Here is a 25,169-nt window from a genome sequence, read left to right as displayed (position 1 = left end):
GTGCCTAACACAGACCAGGTAATTAATAAATATTTGTTGAATAAATGAATTAATGTGTGAATGAACAAATCAGAGTCAAAGTGCAGGAAAATTTTAAGTAGTTGCAATGGGGGAATATACCAAATCTACTGTTAATTATACCTTGGATATTTCAAATACCTAATATACATTTATAATGTAAAGTGTTTAGATTTTAGCATAAAGACTTTAAAACTGGGGGTGAATAATGAAAGTACTGTTTTCTAGTAGTATCTTAAAAATTGCTGTGATTCTTTAAAATGTTGACCTCTAATAGGACACACCTAAAAATGGCAGTCAGTGAAATAGCATGGCATTCAGAGACATGAAGCCTGGTTATTCCCAAGCCTGGCAAAGTCTTTATTCCTTCCCTCCTTTTTCTGATTCCTTACCACAGAATGCATGATAAAGTTGAACTGTGTCCCTGGTGAGTCCAGCCAAGGTAAGGCTGATGTCTTGTGGGGTAGGACAAGTCATACCAAAATCAAGAAGTAAAATATTTTTGAGTTTAAAGGATAAATTTAAACTTCAAAGAATAAAAATGTAGTACATAGAATTGAGTAGGAAATAAATTCCTACAATAGGAATTTGAGTAGGAAATAGAACTGAGTAGAAAATAGAATTGAGTAGGAAATAGAATTGAGTAGGAAATAAAACCAATGCCAGGAACAGAGTAAGGTGGTCCAAGAAAATTGTTACAAGAGTCTGTAACTTGTTGCATTTGCTACTAAACTGCATGATGGTTGGGGAGATTGACCTGGTATGAGGGAACAAATTTGAATAAGGCATATAGATAAATATATTGGAAAGAACACTAAACTTGTCTTCTAGCCCTAAAGATATACAATCTGAGAAAATGATCTAACTTCTTTGAATATTGGTTATCACATCTATAATATGCATATATGCTTTATAAAGTATGTGTGTGTTTGTGAGAGAAAATTAAGCAAAATTAAGTAAGATAACAAGCTACACTGCCTGTTATCTAGGGGATTTGTTAAATTTGTTGAAATGTCTTCTTATGAATGCTAGAGCAGTATTTGAAGTATACTTTACCTTTTGAAAAGTTATAAATTTGGAATATAGCTGAGGTTATTGAGATAGCAATCTTCTTAGGGTTCATTATTATTCAAACTTGTATTGAGCACCAATTTTTATGAAGTATCATACTAAGTGTTCATTTCTCAAAGATAAAAGAAATATAATCTGATAGAGAAATTAACATGTATATAATGCTGTTATTAAAAAAGTCTTCCAGCTTTAACATTGTAAATAACTACAATTTAAAGTAGAAGGTAATTGGTACAATAAAAGAAGATAAAAGTGCCATATGCATTAGAAAACAAAGAACATTCATCTGAGGCTATGTGGAGATACAGGGAAGGCAAAACAGAGAATGGGATGTAGATGACATTTCCTTTCCAAATCAGTGTGGCACAGATGTATTCTAAATGATAGTTTTACCTGCATATTTTTTCTGATGCTTCACTTTAACATTTCAAAATTTCAATTTTCCTATAGTTATATAATGAATATTTTAAAAAACAATTTTTACCATTTACATAGTCTATAAGGTACCTATTAAACCTGCGATGATTAGTAAGGATATCTGGGTGAACCTAGCATTGTTCTAACAGTAGATTAAATTGTGAATGGCTTTAGTTCTGATAAAATTGTGAGACTGTCACACTTGAGAACTAGTTTCTCAGCAACATAAACAGTTGGCTTTGGGAACATTTTGTTCTGAAGCAAATGCTCAAAGTATCTTGATTTAAGTGAATTTATTTAGAAAGTGAGTGGGGTTGAATCTTACGCGACTGTTTAAGTTTGACATTCTTGCAAGAGGGATACGTACTAAAAGGTAAGGCTGCAAATGACAGAGACATTCCAGAGGAGGGATTTAAAAAAATATAGAACATGGAAACCATTTGAAAGTAAAAGTTCGTGAAGTCATGGAAACTGTTAACCTTTGGAAGACAATTCTGAGCTCTGTTCAGGAAAAAGTCATGTACAACTCAACTACCTCTCTGGGATTTGAATCTCAGCCTCTATTAGTTTCTTTAAGCTCCTCACAAATACTGTTTACTATCCAAAAATCTTCTTGGACTGAAAAAATATCAGAGTCCTAGAGATGACTTCCCATAATTGCAACATGTACCATCATTTACATGAAAAAAATATATTGTACAAAAATTGAATTACTTGGAGCAGGGGAGATGTTAATTGTTGAAAAGTTCAAACGTTAGATTTAAAGAAAGGTATTATTTTCAAAGACACAGACTACTTTGAATCACCTGCAAACAAAGCTTTGGCAAGGCGAGAGAAGGCCTTCTGTGTTTTGGTGAATAGATAAGATGGCACTTGAGATAACATATTAATTGTTTATATACAAATGGATGCTGTTACATAGCACTGGAAAACAGTTTGTTCTCTAGGAGGTCAAGCATTTCCCCCTGAAATCTTGTTTACATCAGAGAGATTTAACTAACATAGATTGCTTTCTTTACAAATACTGTAAAGGAAACCCAAGTTAGATATTACAAATTATAAATTAATGGAATTCAAATTAATGACAGGGTGTTGACTTTTACTTCTGTATTAAAGTTCATAATATTTTATTGCTCTTAGTTGATAATCTGAATGTATCTACTGGTTGGAAACAATTTTATTGAATATTTGAAATGCTTTACTGAAAAAACTCAGATAATGTAATGTGGATGCAAGATTCTGGATCACCTCTTACCCCCACATCAACATTTAGCTTAATTCTCCCATATTATAAAGGCATGAACACTCAGCTGTGAAATGTAATGGACAGAGGTGTAATAATTGAGTTGCCACCATATTGTCTTTTTGGACATCCCTGAACCACCTATATGCCTGAGCTTACACAAATGGCCAAAAATGGGAGATACAAACCAACACTGAAATTCCTTTATAAATAGTCTTTATCCTCACTTTACTTCTGTGAATGACCTTAAAAATTACCCTAGGTGATGCCAGTCATGCTTTTTTAAATCTCTTTCCCTGAGGGCACTTGTCACAAAACAGGTTCTACAGTGAAAACTGTCTCCCTTGGAAATTTTCTCTTGACTTTTTCTTTCCTTTTCTCATCCCTCCCTGAATCCTGATGGGACAAATCCTCACTGCCAGGTTTAGCAGAAGCCAAACTGTAATCTCCCTTCTAGTACAACACATACAATAACATATTGTAGCTTTGAGCCAGAACTTGAACCTTCTTGATTCATTAAAAAAAAGTGTTGACTTAAAGATGAACTAGGACTTTATTTTCAGACCAAAGAGTAAAATGAAATCAATCCCCTTGGTTTTTCTTTTTGTTACTTCTTTTTTTTGGGGGGGGGGGGTGGCTTCATTATTAAATAAAACCACTTTATAAGTGAAACAAAACCCATATACAAATGACTGAAATAAATGGACCAAGGTTCATCCTCTTTCTTCCCATTTTCACCTGATGAATTGTTTTTGAGAGATCTGAAGACTTAAACCCGATTCCCTAAAATAACCAACTAGCAATTCTGCAAAAAAGGAAACCAAAATAAATACATTTTCTTAGAAGTCAGTTATAATTTCTCTTCTGACTTTTTTTCCTCCTTTGCTTACATGCTCCTTAACCCCTATTCTTCTCTGTCCCCATACTACCTCCTTTGGGGAAGAGCCAAGGATTCAGAAAAAAAGTTCCATGGTACATCTGGTCTCTTCCTTCTGTGGCAGTGGACATTGCCACTTGAAATATTTCTTATGCAGATAACTTAAGGAGACTGGTGAATTAATGTTTTTAGATGACATTGATCCATAAAGATCCCTAAATAATTGCTACTAATAGGCCCAGTTTTGTGGTGGATTAAGTATATTCTTAGAAATAAATTGTACCTGAATTTGAAGAGAACAACAAAGCTGACCTGATTTCCTTTGGTTTCTTTTCGAAGGAATGAGTAGTTTATTTCCAAGAAAGTTTACATTTTTCTTACATTATAATTTTAGGTTATACTTGATATTTAGCTGTGAGGCTGTCCCTTGTGCTATGACCTTCATGGCCACGTGGACAAATTAATTATCCTCTAATTGTAAATTTATAGGGACTGATGGATGTCTTGATAATAGAATGATTTTACTTTCTGATTTCAGGTCACAATGGATTTGGGTTTAACGAGGCCTTTGAGACTTGTAATCTTTTTTTTTTAATTTAATTTTATTATGTTATGTTGTAATCTTGATGAGTTTTTCTATTACTCTGCTTATCTGTATCTGTCCTTGTTTTGAGACCAGTGATGTCTGATCAGGTTTTAATTCTTGCACCTAGCTCCAGCTTCTGACTTACAGTTAATTCTTTGCATAAACTGAGTAACACAGTGTACCTTACTGAAGGTAGAAAAAATTGAGAAGAAAATTGCTTCTTGTCAAACCCATGATACTTCTCTTTCAGAGGACCTTTACAAGTAGGTTTATTTATGAGTTCAGATTTTAGATAATCAGCTTCACTAAGAGATCAACTTTTTTGTATGTTTTTTTTTTTTAAGGATTATTTATTTATTTGACAGAGAGAGAGAGCACAAGCAGGTGGAGTAACAGTTAAAGGGAGAGGGAGAAGCAGGCTCCCCACCGAGCAAGGAGCCCAATGTGGGGCTCGATCCCAGGACCCCGGGATCATGACCTGAGCCGAAGGCAGTTTCTTAACCAGCTGAGCCACCCAGGCACCCCTTGTTTGTTTTTGGATGAAAAAACAAAATTTCAGAATTAAACACTTTATTCTTTCTTCTGAATATCTCCAGTTTTCCACTATAACCTGTTGGTTGAAGTCCTAGTCATAGTTAAGGAGGGCATTTTATTTTATTTATTTATTTATTTATTTAAAGATTTTATTTATTTATTTGACAGAGAGAGACACAGCGAGAGAGGGAACACAAGCAGGGGGAGTGGGAGAGGGAGAAGCAGGCTTCCCGCTGAGCAGGGAGCCCGATGCGGGGGCTCGATCCCAGGACCCTGGGACCATGACCCGAGCTGAAGGCAGACGCTTAACGACTGAGCCACCCAGGCACCCCAAGGAGGGCATTTTAAAAATAAACTTCTAATTTTAAAATAATTTTATATTTATAGAAGAGTTGCAAAAATATTACAGAGAGTTCCCCTATACCTAGCACTACTTTCCCCTATTGGTAACATTACTATGGTATAACAATCATAACTAATGAGCCAATATTGAGACGTTATTACTAACTGAAGTTTATACTTTATTTGGGTTTTGTAAGGTTTTTCCTAACGTCCTTTTTCTGTTCTAGGATCCCATCCAGGATACCAGACTACATTTATTCCTCATATCTCCTGTTTCCTTTAGACTGTGACCGTTTCTCAGACTTTTCTTGCTTTTGATGATCTTGGCAGTTTTGAGGAATATTGGTCAGATATTTTGTAGAGTGCCCCTCAATTTGGTTTTTTCTGATATTTTCCTCTTGGCCAAGTTGGAGTAATGTGTTTTTAGAAATTTTATTAAGTTTTTAATTTTAACTCCAGTATTATTAACCTACAGTGTTATATTAATTTCAGGTGTACAGTATGGTGATTCAACAATTCTATACATTACTCAGTGCTCATCATAAGTGTACTCTTTAATCCCCATCACCTATTTCACTCGTCCCCCACCCTTCCCATCTGATAGCCATCAGCTTGTTCTCTATAGCTAAGAGTCTGTTTCTTGGTTTGTCTCTCTCTCTTTTTCCCCTTTGTTCATTTGTTTTGTTTCTTAAATTCCACATAGGAGTGAAATCATGGTATTTGTCTTTCTCTGAATGACTTATTTCACTTAGCGTTATACTCTCTAGCTCCATCCATGTCATTACAAATGGGAAGATTTCATTCTTTTTTTTTTTTTCCAGATATCATTCTTTTTAATGACTGAATAGTATTCCATTGTATATATACACTACATCTTCTTATCCATTCATCTATTAATGGACACTTAGGCTGCTCCCATAATTTGGCTACTGTAAATAATGCTGCTGTAAACATAGGGGTGCATATATCCTTTCAAATTAAGTGCTTTTGTATTCTTTGGGTAAATACCCAGTAGTGCGATTCCTGGATCATAGGATAGTTCTATTTTTAATTTTTTGATGAACTTGAGTTACAGGTTTTGAGGAGGAAAACCAGAGAGATAAGGTACTATTTTCAATTCATCATATCAAGGGTACATTCTATTAAAATCACTGGTCACTGATGATGTGAACTCTTATCCCCTGACTGAGGTAGTGTTTGTCAAGTTTCTCCATTGTAAAATTACTCTTTGAATTCCCCTTTCAATACTGTGCTCTTTTGGAAACCACTACGTACATCCTACACTTAATGGGTGGGGAGTTATGCTCTACTTCCTTGAGAATGGAGTATTTACTTGAATTATTTGGGATTCTTCTGTATGGGAGATTTGTCTATTTTCTTCTTACTATTTATTTAATATCACTATGGACTCATGAATATTTATTTTATACTTTGGATTTTAATCCAACACTGCTTTATTTTCTTGCTCAAATTGTTCCAGTTTTGGCCATTGGTGCTCTTTCACTTGGCTTCTATATCTCTTTGACATAGCCGTATCATTGTGGGTTTTTGTTTTTTTGAGTATTCATTACTTTCTGATGCTACAAGATGCTTCAGGCTTATTTTTTATATTTCAACCCTATAATCATCCTTTTCTCCGAAGAGCTGATTCTTTTTATGGAGAATGGTATTAGAAACTATCATCTGGGTACTAAATGCAGAGTGCACTTTTGACATTTTATTTTAGAAGCTGACCCAGAAGGACTCTGGTGAGGTGGTATTGAACCACACCAGTTAGTGTAATTTTATTCCTGAATAGTTTGAATCCAATGTCTATTTTGAATCTTTTGGAAATAAATTAAAAAATCAATATCTGGGGAGGAAAGCTTCCCTATTCAAAATCCACAGCATGTATATGCCATACATCCTTTCTGACTGATGGCAATGTGTACTTTTTTGATTGATGTAACATATCTACCTTGATAAGCTCCCTCTCATAAGTTAACACCTAAACGAAATTATACTAATATCATTAATGGGTTGTTATTTTTTTCTGTGATGAGGAGGTGGTGTAATTTTTTGCATGTATATAAATAGGTGCTTTAAAATATTTTAATAAGACATTTTAGACTTAAAAATAAGCACAGAAATTAATGAAATAGACTTCAATCTATCCCAACCCAGCTGAAGAAATAAGACTTTTTGGATACTATTACCTTCTTCCCTTGACAAAGGTAACCATGGTCTTGAATTTTTATGCATATTTTTATATTTTACTAACTTTGAATGCATCCTTAAATAATATGTAGTATTATTTTGCATATTTTAAACTTTATATAAATGGTCACATGACATATATAATTTCACCCTTTTTTTCTGGTTAACTATGTATTTTTGATGTTTTCTCCATACTGCATTAGCTTATTCATTTTCATTGCTGTGATTCAATTGTGTAAGAATAGTGTCATCTTTTTCATTCATTGTCTTGATGATGGTCATTAAGGTTTTTATAATTTCTAAAATTAATGCAACCATTGGTGTAATGAAGGCAAATAAGTTATTTTGATGGGTTTGGTTGAAGGTTTTTGATTTGTAGACATAGCTCTGCTCACTTGCCCCTCCCCCTCAGATCTGTTGTTGATATAGCTCTGACCTTCATCTACCCAGGGTTGTTGTGTTCCCTAGAACAACCTTGGGGAAAAATTCTTATTTTGAATTAAGTAGCATACCAAAATATTTATTGTTGTTATCATAAACATATATGCAATGTTGATGCATTGCTGATTTCATGATCTCTACATTATTCTGATGTTTAAATAGTCTTGTTTAATGAAACTCTCAGTATTGATAATTTTCTTTTCAGTCATTCAGATATAGAGATAAAATTGTGGTCAAATCACAATGCTGACATTCAAACTGCTTACCTTATTGTAGGGTTTTTCAAGCTGCCAGTCAAAAACCATTAATTTGTAATCAAATCATATTAGTAGGATATTAGTATATATATGTACACACATATACATTACATATATATATATATACGCACAAGTATTTACAGTTGGTCCTCATTATTTGTGGATTTCGTTTTTACAAACTTGCCTAGGCACTGCCTAAAATTTATTTGTAACCCTAAAACTAACACTAATGCTGCTTTTATAGTTCATTACAGACATGCCAAGAGCATCAAAAATTTTGAATCTGCCAATGCACATATTCCCAGCTGAGATCAAAGTAAGGCAGTACTCTACTTTTATACTCTACCTTTTTGTTTCAGCTCTTATACTGTAAACAAGTATCCTTTTTACAATCTATTTGTGCCACATTTTTTGCATTTTTACCAGTGGTTTCAATGTTTTAGATGACCCCCAAGTATAGTGCTAAAATGCTGTCTAAAGTGCTCCTGAATGTAAGAGGGCTGTATTGTGCCTTAATGGAACAAGTACATGTATTAGATAAGCTTTTTTCAGGCATGAGTGATAGAGCTGTCTGCTGTGAGTTCAATGTTGATAAATCAACAGTATATGTTAAATTAGATGTTTTTCAACACAAACATACATAAACTAAGGTTATGTATTGATTGGTTGTTGAAAATATTAGTGACCAGAGGCTCAAAGGAACTTTATTTTGTATATCCCCCGGAAACAATGGTTTAATGTTCACTAATTCAGTGTTCTTGGTGATTTTATAGAATACTTTATAGAATTGACTGTTTCTGATAATAGAAGATACCAGAATGTATTTCACATTGTGAAGAATTGTATTGTGTGAAATTTTGTTTCAGACATATATGTATATTGTGAATATATACATCTATGTGGTTTAGGTAATTATATAAAATATATTTTTTATTCTTGGTCATGTAAGAAATGTTTCAAAGCCACTGATCTGTGATAGTTTTGGATGATAGAATTTAAATTTAAGTTTTCCAGGACTAAAGCTTTTGTACATCAGTGAAACTAGAGGTCAACTATGTTGACATGTATAAATTGTTTAACAAAAAATACACATTGCAAAGTTCTAAATAATTTTATGTAATATCTCCATTTTCAAGAGATCCAATTAAATTATTAAATCTATCAGCAGTCCTCAGTTTAGCTAAATTTCTTCAGGATCTACAGCAACTCAGGCTAGTACATTTTAAAACTTCTAAATTTCTGAGGTGTCAGGGTCACCTCAGGATTTCACTGCAGGTCTGTTCTGCTTTAAGCCAAAGGAACATGTAATTTTCCTGGGAGGGGAAGCTAGGAGGATTCTTTCCATTTGATTTCTTGTGCATGAGAACAACTCTGGGGAAAACACAATCAAGGCAAAGAGAATGGGAAGAGCTCTCTGTGAGCTCCATAGAGAACAGTCTACTTGATGTTGATAATTGGTAATGCACTGGTGAGGTTGTTAGTGAGTGTTTGGAGCATATCAAGTGTTATTCATTTCAACACTTGGAGTGAATAAAACTGAAATTATGCAAACATTCTTTGGATCTCATCATTGAATCTCATGTTTCCTTATTATCTCCTCTTCAATATCCAAATACTAATATCCATTAAAAGAAGTTTTGTTGTAAACCACTGCAATAGAAAGTCTAATGTCTTTAGATTGCCTTAATAAAGACTGAAAAATAATCTCTAAAACTGGCACTGTGGAGGTCATGGAAACAAACATGATTTGAAATTTGTATTTGATCAGTGGCATCCTCTTGCATCATGTAGACTTGCTTTATTCATAATGTGTTTCAGCTCATCAGTAAAGCAATGCCAAAATATCAACAATGCAAGCTTTTGAAGGCTTGTTTCATTGCATTATATTGTATCATCTCTGGCTTCATCTTTAAAGTTCAGTTTTTATTTTTCTCCTTAGGTAGAAAATTCTTTCCCTGAAGGGATGTCATTCACACTGTCAGTGAGTAGGTGCTAAGAGATGCAAATGACTCTAAATTATACTAGCCAGTTTTATTGCCTTTTCTGATGGAATTCCTGCACCTAGTGTTCTAGTGTTGATTGGCCCCTGATGGGTTTTGGCTCTTGTCTTCACTACAATGGAATAGTCCCTTTTCATGCTGTTTTAACATTAGATTGTAGTCTACACAATCCTTGCAGCCTAGTAAAAACCAACTGAGTTTCCCTTAAAACCAGTTTCCTCACTGGAAGATTCCAAGTGATTTCCATAGACTTACACTTGGGTCCCCCAAGTTCTTTTGGGAGGTAAAACTTTCTTAGTCAGTGGCCCTTGTTAAAGGTTGTACATTTCAAGCAGGTGCCTCACATTCTAAAGTGAGTAAAGTGGCTAGAGTAAAGAATCATTTTGAAATTCCCATTATTAACTCTAACTGTCTGGCTGCCTTACTTACCAGATGGCTTAAGTGTGTTGCTGTGTCACTCTTGTACATTGACTCAGCTAGACTGTGACCTAAGATTTACCTCAAAGCACTCAAGCCAAAGGAAATAGTTAAGTAGGAGCTAGAGCAAACAAATAGGCCCACATGCCTTTGTGTTTACTATAATCACCTGTTCAAATGGAGACACTGTTAATGCAACTAGGAATTCTTTCTGCATTAATAAAAAAGATATTTCTGGTGATATCTAATAGCTAAAGTAATTTTGATGAGGAACAGTGGTTGCCTCAGGCAAATAAACTAGGTGGCAAGAGTAGAAGGGAGGGAAGTAGAAGGGAGACTTGTATGTCACTAAACACCCTTTTGGACTTTGTATTATCCATTCCAAAATAGAAAATATAAGAAAAGTAAATATAAACAAAGGCAGAGAAAGGAAAGGACATAAGTAATTTTGCCCAATTACTTTGATTAAAAAGGAAGCGTAGGCATACTGGTTTTTGGAGGACTTTTTTTGTTGTTGTTATTGTGGTTTCGCTTCTGACGTGTTTGTAGCTTTCCACAACCTAAGGTAAAACTCTGGGGGAATACTTGGATGAACTTTTCTGCAGATGCAATTTAAGGCAAGAACTCTGCTTTTGCTCACATGCAATATCAAGGCATGTGCCATTTTGGATCTTAGGTTTCATTTGGATAGAATCAGAGTCAGAAGAGATGCTAAAGACCATCATTTGGAATTAATATATGTCTTTCTTCCCATTTTTACAAATGAGAAAGCTGATGTTGAGGGACCACTCTAAGAAACATTTAAGGTTACACAGGCCTATAAGAACTGGGTGTGATGCCAGGTTGGGGGCTCCTTCCCCAATATTTGGTGACTTACTTGAATAGAGTATTGTCTGCATGATTTAATGGGTGAATGAAGCCATACTTAAAGGCAGAATTTGGTGTCAGTGTCAGGAAAGCCCAAAGATTCTTTGTGATAAGGTATTTTAAATAAACGTGAAAGTCATAATGAAGATAATTGCACCAAGGGAGGGAAAATGTAAAATACAGTCCAGCTTCATTTTACCACTGGAGTGAAAATTTGTATGGGAAAGGACAGATTTTATGCAGTGATGAACATCCTTAAAAGTCTTGCACTCAGTGTGAGAGTTACTAGTTTTGCATTCCTTGTTCATGTGTGCTTGCTTTTGTGCCCCCAGAAAAGTGGGAATAGAAACAGCAAGACCTTCCTAAGAGTGTAGGCTAGATGGCCTGCTCTTTTAAGACCTCCAGGTATATTAGAATGGGATTTTAGGTGATTAAAATCCAAACAATCTTGTGAAGGTAGCTCAAGAAGCATGTGAGAGAAGGAGATTGTGTTGTGATGTAGATGCCAATTAAGAAAGAAGAATCCTGGGGCACCTGGGTGGCTCGTTCTGTTAAGCATCTGACTCTTGATTTTGGTTCAGGTCATGATCTCAGGGTCATGAGATTGAGCCTCGCGTTGGGCTCCACACTCAACGGGGAGTGTGCTTGAAATCCTCTCCCTCTCCCTCTGCCCCTCTTCCCACTTGCTCTCTCTCTCTGTCTCCCCCTCTTTCTCTAAAATAAATAAATAAATCTTTAAAAATCTGTATCTTTGAGAAAAAAAAAGAAATAAAAATCCTAACAGCAAGGGGTGTACACTACTCTACGGTGGGGTTCTCACCATTGGGGCTGTATTAGATTGTACCCAAGTATGGGGCTATGGTCTGGACCAGAAGCGATTTGACTGGTCAATTTTTACTTGTATTTTGCAAGAGCCTCTGAAGGCACTTTCCTGACACCGTGTTCATGTCACTGCAACCCATCTGCATGTGGCTGACAGAATATACTTTAGAAAATGCTCTTCTGCTCTGGTCAGTATTAAAGTCCTTTAACAGCTCCTCATTGCCTTTGGTGTAAAGTTGAAATTCCTTAATGAGGCTTGAAAAGCCTTTCACAAGTCGATCCCTGTCTCAGTCCCATTGTCCTCCATTCACCAACAAGCCTGTAAGTCCCAGCTTCTCTGAACTGCTTGCAATGCCTTGAGCATTCTGTGGTCTCTCATGTCTCTGAAACCTGGTTGCCTGAAATTGTAAGATGCTTCCTCCTCCTTTTCAAAAAATCGATTTCCTGCTTATGTTTGATGTTTCAGTTCAAGCACCATTTCATATATTATTTATTCATCAAACATTATTGTCACTGGGGTTTTAAAGATGAGTAAAACATGGTCCCTGCTCTGGAGGAGCTTTCAGTCTATGAGAGATAGATATAAACAGTTAAATGAGCTATTTATAGACGCAGGTTACAGTAGGCACAGGTTACAGTAAAGAAGAGGAACAAATATTCTTTGATGTCTCCAGGCTGTCAAAGGCTCCAACTCAGTGTTCTCATGGTCACTAAGCCACTAAACCTGCCATACACACATATCATTTAAATCTTAATCATTGGCTTATTTTCTCCTGGAGTGAGAACTATTTCAATATTTTTAAGTCTCCAGCCCTTACTGCATTATTGGCCTGTGGTAGGTACCCCAAGAATGTTTTCTTTTTAAGTGAATAAATGTAGGAGTGATTCTACCCAAGAAGTGTTGGAACTCTGCACAATCCAGCCAATGGAAGTAGGGAGCTAGACCAAAAAGGTCATGAAGAATCAGATCCAGAATCTATGGCATAGTAGGCCAAACTTACCTATAAGCCCAAATCATGAAGGACAAAAATTCAAGAGTCTTGCAGAGGAAACCATTCTGCAGATAGGATAATGAAACAGATGCCAGAAAGCAGTAGAAACAAGAAACCCTAGGGGCAGGAAAGAAGGGGAAAGAGAGAGGTGCTTGTTCAGTCTCTGGTTTAGGAGGGCCAGTCCCATCTAATTTAGCTGAATTGCATTTCTGAGAGAGTTCTGTGTACCTAACAGGATGTTCGTTTCCCCTCTCTCACACCTTCTCCACTCTCTTATTTGTTTAATTTTTAGTGGGCTTAGTTAGGTTTTTGTTTTATGCAAGCCCAAGACGTTTGACTACATGTTATTAATGTACTGAGACTTTTAGAACAGCACAGGGGAAAATAATCAGCATGTAACTCATGAACTCATGAGAACACTTTTCCCTGCTGACTATATTTCAATCAGCTGTCACATGGTTATTATTTAAAAATATTTCTGGATAAATTTAACAATTGTAAAGAGTTAGTCTTGTTATCTGAAAATAAAAATGAAAAGGACTACTATAGCCCAGAGAAGGGATTAAATGAATCAATTATTTGCGTTATTTAACTAGTTGTCATTGTTGATATGTTTTGGTTTAAATGACCTAAAAGAGTATTCCAAAGTATCTCCCAGGAAACCTAAGCAGTCCTGAACCTACAGGAGTAGGAATATCCAGATTTCTGTAATTATCTAGCCATAGTAGGAAATGACAATATGACCCAAAAATAGTTGGAAGAGCTTTGAGTACAAGCTATACAAAGAAAGTGTTCTATTATAACAAAGTCAGAGGTATAAGGATATTAGTAAAATCAAGAAATTCCTGGTATTCTTGAAAAGGAGTAAGTTTTGACTGATTATTTTGGAATTTAGATGTAGAATAGAAGAACATAAATTCATCGATTATGCCAAACTTTTCTAATTATTCAAAGCTAAAAAAGTATTTGGAAGGATTCCAAAGACTTATAAATTTTTATAAGTATATATAAGAAAAAGAAATCTTTCTTGGTTTTAGGGAAACATAGACCTACATGCTATGCTTCACTGCAGAAACTTCTTGTGTTCTAGTACATCTATCTCATTCTGAATTGTGTTCTATTGTTCTTATGTAAATGATTTATTATAGATGTGTCATCTATTTTAAGCCACCCTTAAATCCTTTTGGGAAGGAATTAGAGGCTTAAATAATGAATAGAGGACATTTCCCACTCTTGCGGCTGCATTGGCAAACCTCTTGCCTCTCTCTCTCTCTCGCACATGCACGCGCTCAAATAAATAAATAAATAAAAGTAAAAAGGGGGGTGCGCATGGGTGGCTCAATCAGTTAAGCATCTGCCTTAGGCTCAGGTCATGATCCTGGGGTCTTGGGATTGAATCCCACATCAGGCTCCTTGCTCAGTGGGGAGCCTGCTTCTCCTTCTCCCTCTGCCTGCCGCTCCCCCTGCATGTGCGCTCTCTCTGTCTCTCAAATAAATAAATAAAATCTTAAAAACGAAAAACAAAAACCTCTTGGAATTTATATTTGATTGAATCAGAATTGAACTTCCTACCATACAAGGCAAACAGGAATGCCCTGTATATGTTCAGACACTAGGCTGGCCCCAGAAGGCAGCAGACTTTTGTTGCTCCTTCTAGGTCTAAGACCTGACTTGGAATTTCCAAATAATGCACAACCTAAAATTTTGGGCAACAAAAAAGACTGTGACTGATTTTATTATAGGTAGGATATTAATGATTACAAACATTTGTTTATAATATATGCTTTCCTGTTAGTAACTAATACCTTAAGGAAGTAGTTTATATATCCCTACTTACAGAGGAGGAAAGCCAAGGCCCAAAAAGAATCTTAGAGCTGGGTATTTATTTATTTCTTTATTAACTATTACTAAAGCAATACATGTTCATTATAAAAATTCAAATAATACAGAGTAGGGAAGGAGACTTTCTTCATATTCTGGAAGCCTCAGTCTTTGTGCTTAAGGCCTTCAACTGATTGGATGATTTCCAGCCACGTTCTGGAGGGTTATCTGCTTTTTTTAAAGTCAACTGATTTCAGTGTTAATCACATCTACGAAATATCTTCATAGCAACATTTAGACTGGTGCTAGACCAAAATACCGGGGCACCATAACTTGGCCAATGAAGAACATAAAGCTAGCCATCATACTGTAGATACAAATACCCAAAAGAAAGCATTAAGTGATGGAACCCAATTGTTTATTAACCAGAAAAAATGTATTATGATCAAATTAGGTTTCTGACAGGAAATGCCAGCATGGCTTCACATCTGAGCTGGGCTTTTAGATCTTATTCTTTGGATTTCAATTAGCCTATTGATGATCTACTCAATGCTTCCAAACTGATATACTTAAAATCAATTTCAAATTCTAACACTTTGGTTGAAATTCTTTTTGGAAATTATGGTATGCTACTGGGTGGGATCTGAAGAAAGATGGCAATGATGTGAGAGTTCTGGGAAGAGAGGGTGCCACTGACAAGCACCTCTTCCTTCTTTGGTCCTCCACACACCTTTGGTGACAGATGGTCTCAGTGAAGGTCTGCATTCTTAAACATCTATTGGTGTTGGCTTGAAGATTCTGTTTTCTGCAAAGCTTGTTGGATTTTTCTGGCCTGGTTTTAGAAAGAGATGTGCACTCCTTGTATGTCCCCCCCACCCCCCCGAAGATACTAATACATATAGTTCAACCAAAAATTACATCATTTAAAGTGGAAGGATAACACATTTTCATATTGAGCTCCCTTCTGTGATCCAAGTCATATTCTAATATGTCCATGCTGATTAACATATGAGTGCTCAAGTTAAGGAAATAAAAGAGGCTAAAAATATCCTAGGACCTTTGCAAAAATGACTCAAACTGTTAAAAAGGAGACAATTAGGCACCTGGGTGGCTCAGTCGTTGGGCGTCTGCCTTCGGCCCACGTCATGAACCCAGGGTCCTGGGATCGAGCCCCGCATCGGGCTCCCTGCTCTGCAGGAAGCCTGCTTCTCCCTCTCCCACTCCCCCTGCTTGTGTTCTCTCTCTTGCTGTGTATCTCTCTCTGTCAAATAAATAAACAAAATCTTAAAAAAAAAACAAAATAAATAAAATAAAAAGGAGACAATTAGACATTTTGAACATGGGTAGCTATTTGATATTATGGAGTGATTGTTAATTGTTTTAGTTGGTATAATGATTTTTTTGGCAAATTTTAAAACATAATTATATAGATAAATATAAATATATACAAAATATGCTGAAATATTTGTGGATGAAATAATATGTCTGAGATTTGCTTTGAAATAATACAGAAGGGGGAAGTAGATGGGGATATGGGTCAACTAAGATAAACTATGAGTTGCTGATTGTTGAAGCTGTGTCCTATGTATATGGGAGTTCATTATTAATTCTGTCTACTTTTGTTAGCATTTAAAACTTTGTGAAATAAAAAGCTGAAAAATAAAGTCAGAATTTTAAAATGCTCTACAGACAATTCATGATCTTCTCCCTGCTGTTAGATCAGGTCTTGGACCTAGTAAATATATGGTTGAATAGAGGGAAGACAAGACCAGGCACAGAGCTGGTTATTGCGGAGTGTTATTGTGCATATTTGCATTTTTTTTTTGTGTGTGTGTGTGTATCTATGTGTTTGGTTATATATTTATATAAGTCATTGATTAAGTGAAAATTTTGAAATACATATCAAAGCTTAATAGTGTCTATACTGTTTTTATTTTTATTTTTATTAAGATTTTATTTATTTATTTGAGAGAGAGCACAAACAAGGTGGGGGGGGGGCAGAAGGAGAGGGAGAAACAGACTCCCCGCTGAGCAGGGAGCCCGACATCAGGCTCAACACAGGGCTCCATCCCAGGACCCTAAGATCATGACCCAAGCCGAAGGCAGATGCTTAACCAACTGAGCCACCCAGGTACCCCATATAAACTTTTTTTAGATTGATATATTGAATCATGCTTATCCCTCTTATTAGTTATGTGCAACTATATACTAGCAATTGAGATGTGGAAATATCTTTAGTTCTCATATTTATTAATTGTTCCGTCACCAAATTTGCAGACAAATATTAGTTTTGCTTAATCACTGAAAGAAATTTTAAAGATTGAATAATTTTCCTAACATTCACTGAGTTAGTGTAGGCAGAAAGACCCTGTTAGTGATATTTTTAGCTCTCAGTTACCAGTCTTCATGTTATCCTAACATTCCCATGAGTTTTAGTCAAAATTTTTGTTTTTTACTATAACAAAGTCAAATACTTTAAAACTTAGGTATCATGGAACAAGTTCAGATAATGAAGTGCCAACTGGGTTTTGGCACCATTCCTTACATATTTGTCATCAAGAGTCAAAAGTAATAGGAAAGAAATCAGGCAGATAAAAGCAGTTTGGTTTCACAGGAACGGAACGGACGTTGTACAGTCAGTGCTGTGGAATTCTGAATTCCGCCACTACAACTACCGCTACCATCCTCTCTAATCAGTTTCAGCAGATGTGTAGGGTTGAATTAACATCCGGAAATTCTCTACTACAACGAAACTAAACATTTCTGCCTAAGTCTCCGATATTTAGTCATAGGTCATATTTATTTATTTTACGTTCTGAAACTATTATACATGGCCTGTCATTTAATTACTTTCAATCAGTATTCCCTTGTTGAGTTTTGTCAGGAAGGCTGCCCGGTCTTTTGACCAACTAACATGGTATTAGGAGGCATTTAGAAGAGAGTATTATGCTTCTTTTTATAACAGTGTTTCCAAAGTCAAAGTTTTAACCAGATTCTCTTTGTCTGCCTCTCTGATTTCACTGACTTGAGTAAAAGTTGATTCTGTTTTAAGGTAATCTCTCTGTTATGTTTAACAACCGAGTATACCATTTTTTTTTTTTTTATGTGGACTTGGAGGGAATTCACCATATCTGTTATAGAAGAGATACTACTTTGCCTAGAAAACATGTGAAGTGTGTATACTACACTTGAGATCTCCATAGGCTAGAATGAAGAGCCCTCGAATGGATGGAAGATAATCTTTCCAGGTATAGTTTATTCCTTCTGTTTCTGCCTAATTCACCCTTTCAATGCCAAGTTGATAGAAGATTCCATAGGAATATATATAATATATGCATATATTATTATGTATTAATATATATGCATATATTATTACATTATATAATATATAATATATAACATGATTATATATTATATATATTTATATATATTAATAATTTTTCCAGTGATTAAGCAAATATATATATATGTGTGTGTGTGTGTGTATATATATATACATGTATATATTTATCAGCAGGTAAATTGTGGGCAGGGAACAAACAAAAGCCAAAGATTATTTTTGTCTGTTGGTAATTTTTAGGTACTCTTGAAGATGTTATATTAGTTTCTATACCATGGTAACCAATGCAGTTGTTCTGGAAGTCAGTTTGCTGGTGACAGAATTGCAGAAGTCATGAACAAATAGCACTTTGCCTTTGCATAAAGCCGTATGATTGGTTTTAAAATAGGGGAGCTTCTGGGGCGCCTGGGTGGCTCAGTCGTTAAGCGTCTGCCTTCGGCTCAGGTCATGATCCCAGAGTCCTGGGATAGAGCCCCGCATCGGGCTCCCTGCTGAGCAGGGAGCCTGCTTCTCCTTCTCCCTCTGTCTACCACTCTGCCTACTTGTGCTCTCTCTCTGTCAAATAAATAAATAAAATCTTTAAAAAAAAAAAAGTAAAATTGGGGAGCTTCTACCATCTTCAATGAAAGAGCTGAAGGAAAAAGGAAAGTATTATATTAATGACACACTATAGTCACATTGTTCCTCTCTAGCCACTGAAGAGCACATTATAATAATGGGGTATTCTTGCTTGTCACACCATGAAACAAAGATATAATAATGATCAGGGTTCTGAATGAAAAATTTCATTTGTGAAAGTAAATTACTCTGCAAGCACTAACCCTTGAAGAAGCACAGAAGGGGTTAAAACAAGAATAGAGAAAATTTCAAAATGTTTCTGTGGTCACATAGACGGCTGCTTCAGAGTTTAATCATCCTCCATTTGTCCTTTAACAGACTGGCCCCTCCTTTAGGTGTCAGTTGGAGCAGCGAAGTAACAATTCCATTGCAGCATGGATTCAGGTGACAGAGTGTCCCAAATCCTTCAGTGGTGATGTTGCTCTTAGAGGTCAGATCCAACCACAAAAATATACCCCAGTAAGGTATCAGTAGGAAATTAAATCTAAGAACTATCCTCTCCTATTCCAAAGTTATTCTCTTAGAGTTAGCTGGGTCTTTTTGACTTGAAAGGATCAGTATGTTTTAGAAAATACCTAACTCCCTATTGAATGATTAATTTGCTGAATGATAAAATTGGTTCAGAAAAGTCTGGGGTTACCATCTATACAGTTTTCACCCAAATGATGAGGAATAAACCAGAATAATCTTTGCCTTAGGTGCCCAAACATGAAAAATAAAGAAAAAAACCCAAAGACCACTGCACAATTCTTGACCAAGCATTGCAAAGTATGATATGAAATGCTTATTAAACACCTTACAGACACATATTAACATTCTTATTAAAATTAACCTGATCTTGGTTCAAAACTTGTGCCACCAAGAAATATGACATCTGTGGAATGTGTAAGCTCAGTAATTAGGTCACAAAAATACTAAACAGAGACCTAAACTCCCTTGGAAATGTTTACTTTTATTTAAAAACAGAATTCTCAAGTGCCTCTCTGCTTTGTGATTTCATCCAGGACAAGAATGAAAATACTGAAATGTGGCAGGATTTCTAAGAGAATGAAAGCCAAGAAACACTGAAAACACAGTTTTGAGATTTCCGGTTTAATTTCCAGGACAAAGAGATTCATTGTCAGTTTATATCATCTTTGCTACATGGATACCTGGATCAACAAAAGCTGTTGACCTCTGTGGGGTCACCCAGTGCCCCATTTTGGCTCTGATTTTGCACTACTCTTCACAGTAGTGAAGTGCTGGGATGAGGCCAGGCTTTCTTTACCACATTGGCTTCTAATCATTCCCAAAGGAAGAACTGGAAAATATTTGGGATTTTTCTTCTATACTTTCACATTAGTTTATTCTCAGAGCAATTATCATTTGTGTTTTGAGCCACATATTGGGTAAAGATGGAAGAAGCATTTAACTACATTTTTTCCCTAAAGAGCAATATCATATTTTTGTTAGTATAGTGCTTTGTTTTCTTTTGCTTTGACACATGGCTTCTGTAAAAATTTCAGTGTTTTCCTTTGGACTTAAGTACCCAATTTAAGGGAATAAAAACAAAAACCAGTGCATGACTTTTTCATGTTATGAATTTAGTTGCTTTTCATGATCAATCATTTTATGGTATCATTCAACTCATTATCATCCTACACCCATTATATGTGACAAAAAGTATCAATTTTGTGGATTTTGTGACAAAATTCATTAGTACTCTGGGTTTCACTTAGCATTATTTTTCACAAATGCCATTTCCTTTCCTTTTAATCTTACTTCATTTTTATGCTCAAATATGGGAATAAGACAAAAAAAAGGCAAGATTTTGTTAGCAGCCAATTCTTTCATATCACCTTGGCATATACAATTTCATGAAATAAGTCAAAGAAGAAGACAAAGAAATGTAAAGGGAAGCAGAGGTTATTAAATTTGATTAAGGGATAAAATTTGGTTCTCTGCTGTCCTGATTTGTTTTGGGTCAGAATGCATTGAACAAATGTTATTATTTGTTTATTGCTGAAATCTGGTTGTGGCTATGTTCTGGCATCTCAGTATATCTTATGATACTTTACTGTATGTTTCATATCCATTTCTTTTTTTTACATTCCCATAGCCACCACTCTATGTCAACTTTTAACACCTTACACTTTAGAAATCAGCCATAGCTTCCGAGCTGGAAATGACAATCTCAGATAACTGTCCACAAGAACAGTAGGGTTAAGTTGGGAACAAGTTGACCTGAGAGAGGCTGGGCTCAGCAAATAAAAGTTCTAGAGTCAGCTTATTGTTCATTAGACTTCCATCTTGAACCACCACTGCTGAGCCACTCTATACGCATTGACTTTTTACTACCTGAACCACTGCTTCCCACTAGATTCCTCCAGTGACTCAGCCACTAAACTGAAAGCTCCTGGTTTTACTCCAGTTTGGCATGTAGGAATGACTGTTTTTTCACATTCCACCCTGACCTCTATCACTGGTTTTTGCCCTCCATTTATCCTATTTGTCTTCTATATACAATGTTTATTCTCTTTTTGGAGACACTCATCAATTTTTTTTAAGATTTTTTATTTATTTATTTGACAGAGAGAGAGACAGTGAGAGAGGGAATACAAGCAGGGGGAGTGGGAGAGGGAGAAACAGACTCCCTGCAGAGCAGAGAGCCCGATGTGGGGCTCAATCCCAGGACCCTGGGATCATGACCTGAGCCGAAGGCAGACACTTAACAACTGAGCCACCCAGGCACCATAATTATGTTTTTATAAATGCAAATTGTTCTCTCTATTGGAAGGGAAGTTGAATGGTATTAAAGAATTTTTTTTTAATCTGGAGAATTATCAGAATAGATGTGAGGGTTTCTAGAAAAATTAGGAGAATCTGCCAGGTTACATGATATCTTTTAGTGCAGTGGATTTTATGTTATGGTATAATTCATTTTAAAGAAATAAAGTCAGTTCACAACACACCAATATTGCCATCCATTCCATGACCTTGCCTCCTTTATTTTTGTGTCTTCCGACTGATAATTGAAGGAAGCATGTTATATGGTTTATGGCATCTTGATCTTTGGGTCTTAGTCTTGCTCCTGCCTGTTCTGTCCTGGGTGCTCTACTCTGTTCCTGGTTTTATACATCCTTTGCTTTTTTCTTCTGGTATTTTTTTTATTATGTTATGTTAATCACCATACATTACATCATTAGTTTTTGATGTAGTGTTCCATGATTCATTGTTTGTGTATAACACCCAGTGCTCCATGCAGAATGTGCTCTCCTTAATACCCATCACCAGGCTAACCCATCCCCATATGCTTTGTGTCTTATTCTCAAACCTATGTATCAGTCAGAAATCCTGCAAGAAATAGATGGTACAAAGGACTAATTGAAGAAACTTTAGTGACGTAACTATTTACAGAAGTGTGGACCAGATTAAAACTACCAATGAAGAATGGCAAAACATGCAAGGACCAGCTATGGTGGAAAGCTTTTACCTCCTCCATACTAGACGAGATAAGGTGTTAAAAGTTGACATAGAGTGGTGGCTATGGGAATGTAAAAAAAAGAAATGGATATGAAACATACAGTAAAGTATCATAAGATATACTGAGATGCCAGAACATAGCCACAACCAGATTTCAGCAATAAACAAATAATAACATTTGTTCAATGCATTCTGACCCAAAACAAATCAGGACAGCAGAGAACCAAATTTTATCCCTTAATCAAATTTAATAACCTCTGCTTCCCTTTACTGCTACCTTCTTCTTTTTTTTTTTTCTTAACATATATTGCATTATTTGTTTCAGAGGTACAGGTCTGTGATTCAACAGTCTTACACAATTCACAGCGCTTCCCATAGCACATACCCTCCCCAATGTTTATCATCCAGCCACCCCATCCCTCCCACCCCCCACACTTCAGCAACCTTCAGTTTGTTTCCTGAGATTAAGAATTCCTCATATCAGTGAGGTCATATGACACATGTCTTTCTCTGATTGACTTATTTCGCTCAGCATAATACCCTCCAGTTCCATCTTCTGGTATCTTTTGATACCAAATAAACCACAGACATGTCAGCCCTTTAGGCAAAAATTGCCAGTCACCTTCCTTTCACTTTGCCCTTATTTAGCCTGGCCCTTAGTCCTCAACTTATCTCCCAATTTTGACCCATCTGCTATTTTTAGTCAATGCTAATCTGCTTTCCCCCGCTCTGACATTCTTTATGGTTGAAATTAATTCCTCTGGCTCTTTTAAATCTCAGTCACATGGAATGGGATTTCCTTTTGCCCTGTCCCCAGTTTCTGAGACCTTAAAATTTGATAAGGTTTACTTTTCTGGTCCAGAGAATCTTGATCCTCCAGTAAGGGCCTTCTGACATGAAATGCTGATTAATCTTCATTTCCCTCTCCAAATTCATTCTTTACCCTTCTCTGCCCAGCTTTGTCTCTTGAAAGCCTGACCTCTTTAGGGATTGTGCCACCTAAGCTCTCTTGCCTTCTGGTTTCCATGTGGGTTCAGCAATGATGGAAATTAGCAGACCGGAAATAAAAGGAAGTGGGGTTTTATTCTCTCTGCTTTTCCTCACCTTGTTTGGGCAATGGCCATCTTCCTTTACCTATAGTTCCAGGTATTTTAGTTAAGTGGCCCTGCTCTTATGGCTCTGGCCCTCACTGGGTAACATGCTTCTCTTTTTATCTCGTCTAGTATGGAGGAGGTAAAAGCTTTCCACCATAGCTGGTCCTTGCATGTTTTGCCATTCTTCATTGGTAGTTTTAATCTGGTCCACACTTCTGTAAATAGTTACGTCACTAAAGTTTCTTCAATTAGTCCTTTGTACCGTCTATTTCTTGCAGGATTTCTGACTGATACATAGGTTTGAGAATAAGACACAAAGCATATGTAATTGATGCTAATAGGTCTTTATAAATGTGACTGCCCTTTGGGGGATGGTGATGTGAAGGTCACACTATATGTCTCAGAGTTATATGTACACACATTTTAGGCAGATGGAAAAACTGATACTGTGAAGAGAGGATTGCTTGAGGAACATGGAGAGTTAAGATTTTCTCTCTGAAGGGATGAAATATTAGAATGGGTACACTTGGATAGCCTTCTACTCTTCTGCTAAGTTAGTACTTTATAGAATGGGCACAGTAACAGGCAATAGAATAGGCATAGGGAAGGTTAGAGCAGAAGTTGAAGCATATGTGCATGAATCAGCTAGTCCACCCAGAGTGGACTTGGACTGCTTTTCTCTTTTGGGGATAATGAATGTCTGCCATGCTAGAGTCAACTCATGAATTAAGTATAAAACTGCGTAACTTTGGGGATTGGCTTTCCCCTCTGAGGCCGAGAAAAACAGGAGCAAATCTCCATCAACACCTCAAATGGGGAATAGGTAAGAGGATTTTAGCTGAATAGTACTTTGAGGGTACAACAGAGTTGTTTCTGGTGCTGTTTAGACTATAGTGGCTCTGTGCTTCATAAACTGAGCAGGAAGAAGTACTGTGGGCATGCATTTTGTGAAGAGTAATAACAAAGGATGCTGAGACTTTCTGTAAGATGGGGCTATCAGAGCAACAGGAAAAGTGGGACCAGTAAGAAGCTAGATCATCCTGATGTGTACTCACTTTCTGGGGAGGTCTCCCTAGAAACATGGCAGTAGTGCTATAGTCAAAGTTCAGTTGTGGGTTACCAAATTATTGCCTTAATCCACTGGTCTACAGCTTGAACATGTCTCTGTACCTTTAAGCCCCATCAGATTGCAGAAAATTTGGGGTATTCAATCACTGTGCAGACTCTAGTATTTTTGTCAAAAACATTGAGCTACACAGCTAGATTTAGTTGGGGAGTTTAGGAATTATCTGGCAAATTACTGTGTGCCAACAGTTAAATGGATTCAGTCTGGACCCAGGTTGATTTTTTTTTTTTTTTTGGCTTATTCAGCCAATCTAAACTGGCTGTCTATGGCAGACCAAAGTTAACAGGCTTTTAGACAAGGGACTGTCACTAGCAGAATGAAGTGGAGTCATATTCAGGGAAATCATGAAATCCTTGTGTTTTAGCTGGGGTTAAAAAAGAAGAGTGAATACTGGGTGCTTACCCCAAAGATACAAAAGTAGGGATCCGAAAGGGTACGTGCACCCCGATGTTTATAGCAGCAATGTCCACAATAGCCAAACTGTGGAAAGAGCCAAGATGTCCATCGACAGATGAATGGATAAAGAAGATGTGGTATATATATACAGTGGAATATTATGCAGCCATCAAAAGGAATGAGATCTTGCCATTTGCAACGACGTGGATGGAACTGGAGGGTATTATGTTGA

At 36.3% G+C, this 25,169-nt stretch overlaps 1 long non-coding RNA gene across 1 annotated transcript; it reads left to right on the top strand.

Annotated features, from left to right (window-relative positions):
• The first annotated feature begins 16,357 nt into the window (after positions 1-16,357).
• LOC115942943 (uncharacterized) lies at positions 16,358-20,417 on the top strand. The gene is made up of 2 exons (XR_004077517.2): positions 16,358-18,149; positions 19,864-20,417. It is a non-coding gene; the product is annotated as an uncharacterized LOC115942943 (long non-coding RNA).
• The last annotated feature ends 4,752 nt before the right edge of the window (positions 20,418-25,169 follow it).

Source organism: Leptonychotes weddellii, chromosome 7, assembly GCF_054177405.1.
Source record: "Leptonychotes weddellii isolate Sample4059 chromosome 7, ASM5417740v2, whole genome shotgun sequence".
Classification (NCBI taxonomy): Eukaryota; Metazoa; Chordata; class Mammalia; order Carnivora; family Phocidae; genus Leptonychotes; species Leptonychotes weddellii.
This window is presented reverse-complemented; position numbering and strand designations above follow the sequence as displayed.